Source organism: Sminthopsis crassicaudata, chromosome 2 (genome assembly GCF_048593235.1).
Source record: "Sminthopsis crassicaudata isolate SCR6 chromosome 2, ASM4859323v1, whole genome shotgun sequence".
Lineage (NCBI taxonomy): Eukaryota > Metazoa > Chordata > Mammalia > Dasyuromorphia > Dasyuridae > Sminthopsis > Sminthopsis crassicaudata.
The window spans coordinates 505,166,572-505,176,248 of record NC_133618.1 but is presented as its reverse complement, the minus strand read 5'-3'; the positions used below and the strand labels follow the sequence as shown (position 1 = coordinate 505,176,248).

General features: G+C 39.0%; 1 protein-coding gene across 1 annotated transcript in view; it reads left to right on the top strand.

Moving 5' to 3' along the window:
* Positions 1–4,094: 4,094 nt before the first annotated feature.
* The window catches only part of SARDH (sarcosine dehydrogenase), a 133,926-nt gene continuing 128,343 nt past the window's right edge, over positions 4,095–9,677 (top strand). Inside the window, exon 1 of the mRNA XM_074294049.1 lies at positions 4,095–4,237. The gene's annotated coding sequence lies outside the window, so the exon portion shown is untranslated. The remainder of the gene's footprint in view (positions 4,238–9,677) is intronic.

Below are 9,677 nucleotides of genomic sequence, written 5' to 3'. Positions count from 1 at the left end.
GAACATTACCTTGTGATGTTCTAAACTATGGAAATCCATCCTGTCTCAAAGTAACTGCCTTCAAATGTTATTAAGTAGGGTGATCCAAAAAATGCTCATTTCTCCATTGGGGTGGACAAATAAATGAATCCACCAGATAGATCCAGAAATTCTCCACCAAGTCCTTCTATGGGGAGCAGAGATCTCTGGGAACTGGTGGTCAACAATTGCTTTCAGTGAAGGGAAATTTCAATGTTTTTTGATTCTTTGAAAACTAGCCATTAACATAAGTTGCCTATGGTAATTATTATAAGGTATCAGTGATCAATAGGTCCACTCCATTCCCTAATCAGACCAGTATTAGCTTTCCAGCAAAAAAAAAAAATCTATTACAGACCTATAGCCAATGGAATGTGTCTCATGTACTATGTGTAAATACCCAGGCATCCCAATTCTCTGAACTAGCTACTATTCTGTCTGTAAAAGGATTAGAGTTCAGAATCTTATTCTTCTTTCAGCACTAGAGCCTAGTAAGGCAATACTTAAAGCAAGAAACCTGGGTTGGAATATAAGGTCTTATACTTTCTGCCTGTGAGGTTTTGTTTTTATTTTTTTATTTTATTCTTTTAAATTTTTAATAATAGCTTTTTTTCAAAATACAGGCAAAGATAGTTTTCAACATACACCCTTGCAAAACTTTGTGTTCCAAAATTTTCTCCCTCCCTGTCTCTCCCCCCATCCATGCTATGAGAGGAGTAAAGATTGGGGCAAGGTTCTAATATTGATGGTCATGATATTGCAAAAAGTCACTTCATTTATTTGGATAAGCATCTTCTTTATTATAGATCATCTACTAAGTGCTAGAGATACACACACACACACACAATTCCTGTTGAGTTGGCACTTACATTCTAATGTCCATTCTAATGAGAAGGTATGCTGGGATCCCTCGTGCTCCCAAGAAATTATTAAGTTTTTAGTGTGATTTTTTTCCCCCCAGAGAGCTGGTTCCTAAATAGTTATTAACAGACTTACTGCATACTAAGGTATTTTCTAAATCCCCAAATGTATTTTTCAGAACTTCAAAAGGTCATTTGAAGTCTTATGTGCCTATTTTCCATTACATACTTACAAATTTGTTTGGGGGAGTAGGCAGGAAGAGCACAAGAAGGGAAGGCAGGCCAGACACCATTGAAGTTATGCCATACTGATCAGGAGGAGAGTTTTGTCATCTGTGAACAAGGATTTCTGGCTTCTATTGACAAAGAACTTCCAGCCTAACTCTTAGCCTCATCCTACTAAGAAATTTAAATTGTAGTCGTATCTTTAAAAAAAAATACAGATCATACCAAATCCTATCACTGACTTTCAGGTTCTTTTGGAAAAAACCAACAGGCCCATTTCTCTTGTTTTTCTTTCCAAAAGTAAGGCTGACACTCCCATGAGTACTGATCTTGTCCCAGCTCTTCTGTTCCCAGTAGGGATTGTTTATTAAGTTTGTATCCCTAACACTTAGCATAAAGCCTAGCACATAAAAGGCGCTTAATAAATACTTATTAATTATAATGTCTAGAGAAATGAAATAACAGGCCATTCTCCCTCTGAGTCAAAAAGTTGGGTCCTTTTCTCCCATATTGTACTTTTGGATGACCCCACTAAAACTCCACTGTAGCCCTGGCTTCTAACTGGCCCTAATGTACTTACTTCCCCTGACTTAGTCTAGTCCAAACTTGATAATGTTTTGGTTATTTGGGAGAGCTGTGACTTAATCTATCTCAGGAAATCTGCACAGCCATAGCAATAATACTTCCACATAAGGTTTGTATGGAATATAACAGGACTGAGAGGGGAAATCACTGATTATCTAAACTGAGTCATTTTCCATGGATCTAGGGTTCCTTTTTGTCCCTTATCCCATGTTATCCTCACAACCACCCTGTGAAATGGGCAGGTATGATCAAATCTACTTTATAGTTTATTTGCCTGAACTTCAGCCAGGTTTACCCAGAGAAGTCCTTGTCGAGGCCACAGGAAAAAGCCCTGTGTTTTGACAATGTTAATGCTGACGACTTGTTCACTGCAGGCTCTCTTCTCTCCCCTGCCCTAGCCACTCCTCCCCTAGGAATCTGGTCCAGTCAGGGCCCGAGAGGCCAACAACTCCCCCAGCTTGTAAAAACTTGGCAGGTGAGAGGTCAATTGGCAGAATTTCCATACCTTCAGAATGGGCCATCTATGAGCAGTAAAGAGAATGCTGAGGGAATCTTCAGAATCTTCATATTCAGTTGGTAACAGGCCCCTAGATCTGTCCTGGTAAGATATTCTATGTGGCAGTATGTGTGTGAGTGAGGGGTGGGTGGGTGTCCACAGGGCTTGGAGCCATGAGTGAATGCATCTGGTTTGTCAGTGCAAGTCCAAAGAGAGGGCAAAGAGCAGGAGAAATGGATACTCTCCCAGACAGAACTGGGGATGATGAGAACAGCGCAAGGTTGCAGAAGAGCAAGGTTTCAGTTGAGCAAGAATTAGAAATATTACATTCCACCAGTGATGCAGACTGATATGAAAACTTCAGAATCAAAGAGCCAATGACTCAGACTGCATCCTCCAATAATCCAAAGTCCAAAGAAAGGATACAACAAAAATTGATTATCTGTTTGGTTTGTGAAACAGTAGGGGTCTGTCCTCATATAACATTAGGCCTTGTTGCCACATCCCCTACACCCATAGAGATTAACCCCATAAAGGACCAAGCTGAACAAAATTCTAATATCAGGCAGACAGGTTCCTGTCCAGCTAGACTCCTTGAGTCCACTGCCTTTATTCAAGTAAGTAAACATTAAGTAGAAGCTATATGTAAGAGTCCATGTTAAGTTTCAAAAATACAAAAAGAAAAGGGACATATAGGGCTGGAGCTAGAAAATGAATTTGAGTCTGGACTTTGCAACTTATTCTTATGACCCCCTATACAAATAATTTGGGGCTTATTTTATTTTTCCATCTGCACTTAGATGGCCCAGTGAATAGTGTGTTAGACCCAGTCAAACAGATCCATCTTCCTGAGGTCAAATCTGACACTAGCTGTGTGATTCTGAACAAGTCACTTAACTCTGTTTGCCTCAGTTTCTTCATCTGTCAAATCATCTGGGGAAGGTTAAAATGGAGTCCTGAAAAGGACTGAAGTGACTCAATAAAAGTAAGTGTAATTTATTTTTAAGCCACCCTCAATTACATTTTAACCTATTTTCATCTTCACTCAGGAACTTTGCTAATAATCTTTTTACTTCTTTCCAGTCCATCCCCTCTTTTTAGGTTCTCTCATTCAGATGATGACCTTATGTACTACTGAGGATAAATTTTGCTTTTTAAAGGTCCCTACACTCCATTCCTTCCCTATAAGCCAGTTATATCAACACAAAGTACCTTTTGGATAAGTGGGGGCATGAGAACTCAAGAGACTGGGATTGTATGTAACTGATGTAGCCTCAAAGACTAAGGTTCTATGCAACAGAGAGTGTCCTGGGACAAGAGGATAGACAAGTGAAAAATCTTGTTTCCCCATAAATTTATAGATGTATTATTGACTGAAAAAGTAGGGAAACACAGTTTCTTTGGGTAATAAACTTCTTATCATGGAAGTACTCAAATGGAGTCTGGATTCATTCATCATGTATACTATAGAGACAATTCTGGCCCTGGGATAGAAATTATCCTAACCTCAGAAATTTCCTTCCAGCTCTGAGACTCAATGTAAATAAAAAGCACACCTTGAAGAAGTTAAAAACTCAAGAAAAGAAGGGAAGAGGGGTGGCTATCAATTTAATCTCCTCCAAGTGCCCAGAGACACCTGGGGTGTTTCTGCCCTCCTCCTCAATGTCTTCCCTACACTATCACAATCAGAATGAGGTATTTGAGGCAGTTAATAATGTGTCTACTCTACTGTACATTCTTGCAATTGCTGCTGGGAGTGAGGGCCTATATTTCCAGAGCTTCCTGTGAGAGTGAGCAAGCTAGGCCTCAGGCCTTCACCCACACTCCAGGAAATCGTGTAGCTGGCCAGCAGGGTAGCCTTTTGTTGCTCTCAAAGCAAGCTAACTCTCTGGCATCAGAACCCAGCCTGGGAGCAGAGCCAGGTCTCATGGGAGAGGCAGCAGCAGAAGCAATGGCAGCAACAGCAACACAGCCGGCAGGAAGCATGGAGTGAGAGGAAGCAGGCTCTCTCACAAGTAATTCTCTGTTTTGGGATTGGGAACCTTGTCCTCAGGTGGGTGGCCAGCCAGAGAATCTTTAAAAAACATTGATTGTTGCAGGGGTGGAGGTGTGGGGGGGAAACAAGGAAGACAGTGGTCTGGGTTGGGGAGGCAGAAAACCACATGGCTGAGGACAGAAAGTACTCAGGCTATAGGGCTCTGCTCCTCCCCTTCCCACTATGTCTATAAGGACAGGGACGCCATCCAGGGTCTGCCAAAGGTGAGGGGAGCTGTTTGGGGGGAAGAAAGAATACAGTGTTTATATGCCATGAGCCCAAACCAGTCCCCCTAGCTCTGAAGTTCTTAGGAAATCTATGTCTACTCCTAGTCTGAGGAAGGAATTTAAATTCCATTTCTTCCCTCTTTCCCAGGTTGCCCTCCTTCAATATTGTCAAGGGGTTAAGATTTAACACCCCAGGAAGGAGGGGAAAAAACTATAGGTTCTGATTTAACAAAGTCCAGGCAAAAGAAGCTAAGTATGCCTGTGAGAGAGAAAAAGCTGGATTAATAATGAAACCAGTTGTCTCAGAGTAAGTAATCTCCAAGGAGAGAGCAGAGAGCTTTTAGGGCCAAGCCTCTATTGTCATAAAGGAGGCCATTGACTTGGCCCTAGGATTTGTGACAGCCTTGTTGGGAGTGGGGTGTGAGAACCCAAGGCAGATCAAGTAGTGGAGAAGCATATGTCCAGTTCTCATGTAAGCTGCTATAGGCAAAGGTACTGCCAAGCTACCAATGCTCTAAAGAGCTCCTGGTGTCAAAATCCTGGTGTTTGAAATTCCACTTTCCATTAAATTAAATTTTTCCATTAAATTCCTTTAAATGCTGAAGGTTTCTCAGGGATTGAGTTCCTCAATAAGATGAAGAGATGTCTGGGAGGCATCATAGATCCAAGCTAGAAGAGACCTCAGAGTCCCACTGGTCCACCACTACCTTTTTTTTTTTTTTTTTTGTACAAATGGGGAAACAGACCAGGGAGGTCAAGTGATAGAATAGGAATCTAAGTCTTTGAATGCCACAACCAGTAATCTTCTCACTCTGTCATGCTGCCTTGAGTTAGTTTAGAAGTCTTAGCTACCTCCTTGGCTAGAATTGATCTATAGGAAGTCATAAGCAAGGCCTTAGAGCAGGAGGCACAGACAGATGGTGACCTAACTCTGCATCAAGGATGGAGACTTCAGTGGGCAAGAAACAGTTTTGCTGTCCCCACCACCATCATCACAATACTGAAAACTGAGATATAGCAAGTAGGGAAGGGTTTCGACAAGTGAACTACATTTTTTATTCCAGCTTCCCTCTCCCTATCCAAATGCATTTTTCCCTTAGTAGAATTCAGAGGGTCCAATTTTATAATCAATAAACTTACAGAATTCAGTTAAGAATGATAGGATTTAAAGGTTCAAGGACTTCCAGAAAGTTCAACCCCTCTCATTTTCCAAGTAAAGAAACAAGCATAGAATTTGGGGCAGGATTTGAACTCAGGCCCTCATTTCTCCAAATTTCATAATCTTTCCCACTATCTTAGGCTTCATTCTGCCTGTATTAGATTGGGAGAATGAATAAAAGCAATCTGTCACTTTTCTCAGGAAGACCATAATTTCATGAGGAAGTTGACATATTCTGTTGGAAAGTAAAGCTACAGTCTCTAACCATACTGTTACAAGGTAACATGATTAAGTGTCTTAGGAGAGGTACCGAAAGAAAGCACCCTGGGAGACTACAGGGAAAGTTGTAGCATTTTGTAGCCACCTTCCTCTCAAACCTCTCTAAAATTTTAAGTGGAATACAGAGAATCAGCTTGGTCTATAAAAGCCCTTCAGAGCTAAACTGTGAGAGTCTGAAAAATATTACAGACAAATTTTTTCAATTTTTCAATTTTGTCATTTGCATTTTATGGGCCTATAATGAATTTGAATTATCTTTCCTACTCCTCCTACTTTGTTTTTTCCTCCTTCAGCAGTGAATCACAATAGAGCACTGGGCTTAGAATCAGGAAGACTTAACTTCTTGATGTCAAATCAAATTCACACACTTATTAGCTGTGTGACCCTGGGCAAGTCACTTAATCCTGTTTGCCTCAGTTTCCTCATCTGTAAAATAAGCTAGAAAAGGAAATGGCAAACCAGTCCAGCATCTTTGCCAAGAAAATTCCAAATGAGTTTATGAAGTCAGATGTGGCTGAAACAACCAAAAAATAAGAACTAAAGTACGTAACAGAAGGGATAAAAATCCTAATATACTTTAAAAATAGTTTAGTATTCTTTAATAAAACTGGGTAAAGGAATGGAAAAAGAGAAGGAAAATAAAAATATTTTTATTTTCTTGGGTTAAAAGTATCTCATGTAACACAAACACACTGTCCTGAGATACCTTATAAAGACAAAGAGTAGTTCCCTCTTTTCTTCAGGGAGAACTTTCTCATCTTCAGGAACAAGTGAATATTCCGGATCTATTTTCCCCCTTCTCTCTTTTTAATAGGAAGAAAAGGGAGAGAAAATTCAGATTTCAGAATAAAAAGTAACTTTATGTACTTCCTTTCTTCCCTTCCTTCTCCCCTACCATCCCCTGTATTTTGGACTTAGAAAAAGCTGCACCTGTCATCTTTTTATCCTGCTTCCATATTCCTTTTTCATCTGCCTTTGTTGACCAGAAGTCAAATTGCCTAGGGTTCAAATCCCAGGCTTTCACTTTCTCTTTTTAAAAGAATTATATTAGTAATATGTTATTTAAAATTTTTTTTCATTTTTTTTTCAATTCTCATTTTTGTAACATTTTTAGTTCCAAATTTTGTTTTCTCCCTCCTTTCCTGACATTCCCTCTCCCCATGCTAGCTAGCAATCTGAGGTAGATTATATGGGTACATTTATTTTAATCATATTTCCATATGAATTATGGTAGAAAAGAAAAAACAAAAAAAGGGGAAAATACAAGAAATAAAAAAAAGAAAACAAAAGAAAAAAGGTGAAAATAGGGAAGTGGATAGCATTTTCCATCCAAAGTATATTAAAATTGTCTTGGATCACTGAATTGCTAAGAAGAGCTAAGTATATCATAATTGAACATCACACAATCTTTTTTTAAGTGGTTTTTAAAAAAAAATTTTATAATTTTAGTTTTTTAGTGCTGTGTCTAAAAGTAGATTTGCTCAGGACCTCCTGATTTGAAAGTCGGTGCTCTATCCACTTTGCCATCTAACTGTCACAAGTTCATCACATAATCTTGCTGTGGTGAACAATGTTTTCCTGGTTCTGCTTATTTCATTCAGTAGCAGTTTATGTAAGTCCTTCCAGACTTTTCTGAAATCATCCTGTTCATCATTTCTTTATTTTTAATTAAAGCTTTTTATTTTCAAAACATATGCATAGATAATTTTTCAATATTAACCCTTTCAAAACCTTATGTTCCACTTTTCTTTTCCTACCTCCTCCTCTAGATGACAAGTAATCCAGTATATGTTAAACATAGTAGAAATATGTTAAATCCAATATATGCATACATGTTTATACAATTATCTTGCTTCACAAGAAAAATCAAATCAAACAGGAAAAAAAATGAGAAAGAAAATAAAATGCAAACAAACAACAGAAAGAGTGAGAATGCTATGTTGTGAACCACACTCAGTTCCCACAGTCCTCTCTCTGGGTGTAGATGGCTCCCTTTATCACCAGACCATTGGAACTGGCCTGAATCATCTCATTGTTGAAAAGAGCCACGTCCATCAGAATTCATCATCATCTAATCTTGTTGTTGCTTGTACAATGATCTCCTGGTTCTGCTCATTTCACTTAGCATCAGTTCATGTAAATCTCTCCAGGCCTCTCTGAAATCATCTTGCTGATCATTTCTTACAGAACAATAATATTCCATAACATTTATATATCATTACCTATTCAGCCATTTTCCAACTTTTGGGCATCCACTCAGTTTCCAGTTTCTTGCCACTACAAAAAGAGCTGCCACAAACATTATTGCATATGTGGGTCCCTTTTCCTCCTTTAAGATCTCTTTGGGATATAAGCCCAATAGAAACACTGCTGGGTCAAAGGATATGCACAGTTTGATAACTCTTTGGGCATAGTTCCAAATTGCTCTCCAGAGTGGTTGGATCCATTCACAACTCGACCAACAATATATTAATACCCCAGTTTTCCCATATCCCCTCCTGTTAGGATTACAAGGTGATAACTCAGGTTGTCTAAACAATTCTCTAGCTCAGAGTTCACACCTTTGGTTCAGGCCTTTGAAAGGAGTTTGCACCTTTAAAAGGAGCAAGTTCATTGGCTGTAGGTGTTCTCACAAGCCCAATCTCTGCTAGGATAAAAGAGGAGGGCAGTTGGGCAAGGAACAGTCTGACTGAGAGATTGAGTTTAGAAGGCAGTCAGGAAGAAGCAGTCTGGATTGGGGAAGGACAAGAGCTGGAGGAGATTCAGAGCCAGGACTCAGGAAGAAGAAGAGGCTGGCTGGAGGCTCCAGAAGCTTCCCAAGAAACCGGCTCACAGAGGAAAAGATTTTACAGAAAAGAGATCTCCTCCCAGAGAAGGATTATAACTTAGAGATAACAGGACCTTTACAATTTGGCATCCAACGTGCGGCAAAGACTTTTGCTTATCCTGACTCTGGCTGATTCTGAACCCTTCAGAAGAGCTAGTCCGGACCTTTACACCCTCCAACAATCATCATTATCTTTTTCTGTCATCTTAGCCACTCTGAGAGGTGTGTAGTGGTATCCCAGAGTTTTCTTAATTTGCATTTCTCTGATCAATAGTGATTTAGCTACTTGTCATTTCTTATAGAATACTACAACTTATTCAGCCATTTCCCATTAACACTTCCTAATTTACCTATGTGACCATGAGTATGTCACAAGATCATAGATTAAGAGTTGAGAAGGAGGACCTTATTGATGATCCAGTTCAATCCCCTCATTTTATAGAACAGAAATCTTCAAGAAATGAAAGATCTTCCCATGGTCACAAAACTAGTAAGAATTAGAGACAAGATCTTCCTGTTTGGAACACTAAGTCATGCAGCCTTTCAAATTACTCTTCCTTTTTTTGGTTTCTATGTGTAAAATGGCATGTAAAAAAGACATGTTAATACTGCTGCACTTTAGGTACAGGTCTTCCAGAAATATTTTTATTGTTATTTTTCTACTTATACTATTTATTCTAAATCTAAGCATATCTATTCTCAAAGCAAAAACATCCAAACTGATAGTTCTCCCTTATCCCCAAATCAAACCTTCTCTCTAACCTTTCTTACAAGACAAATTGTGATACCTTTAATAGGAATCTGGAATGAGGAAAAGGTCAAAAAATGATAAAAATGATTTTGTATTAACTTTATACTCTTTTAAACAGCATGTGCTGGTTTATATTCAGTCTCCTTAGTTCTTTTCCTAGATCCAGATGACATTTTCTGTCCAAGGTCTATTGGGATTGCTTTGAAACTTTCTAC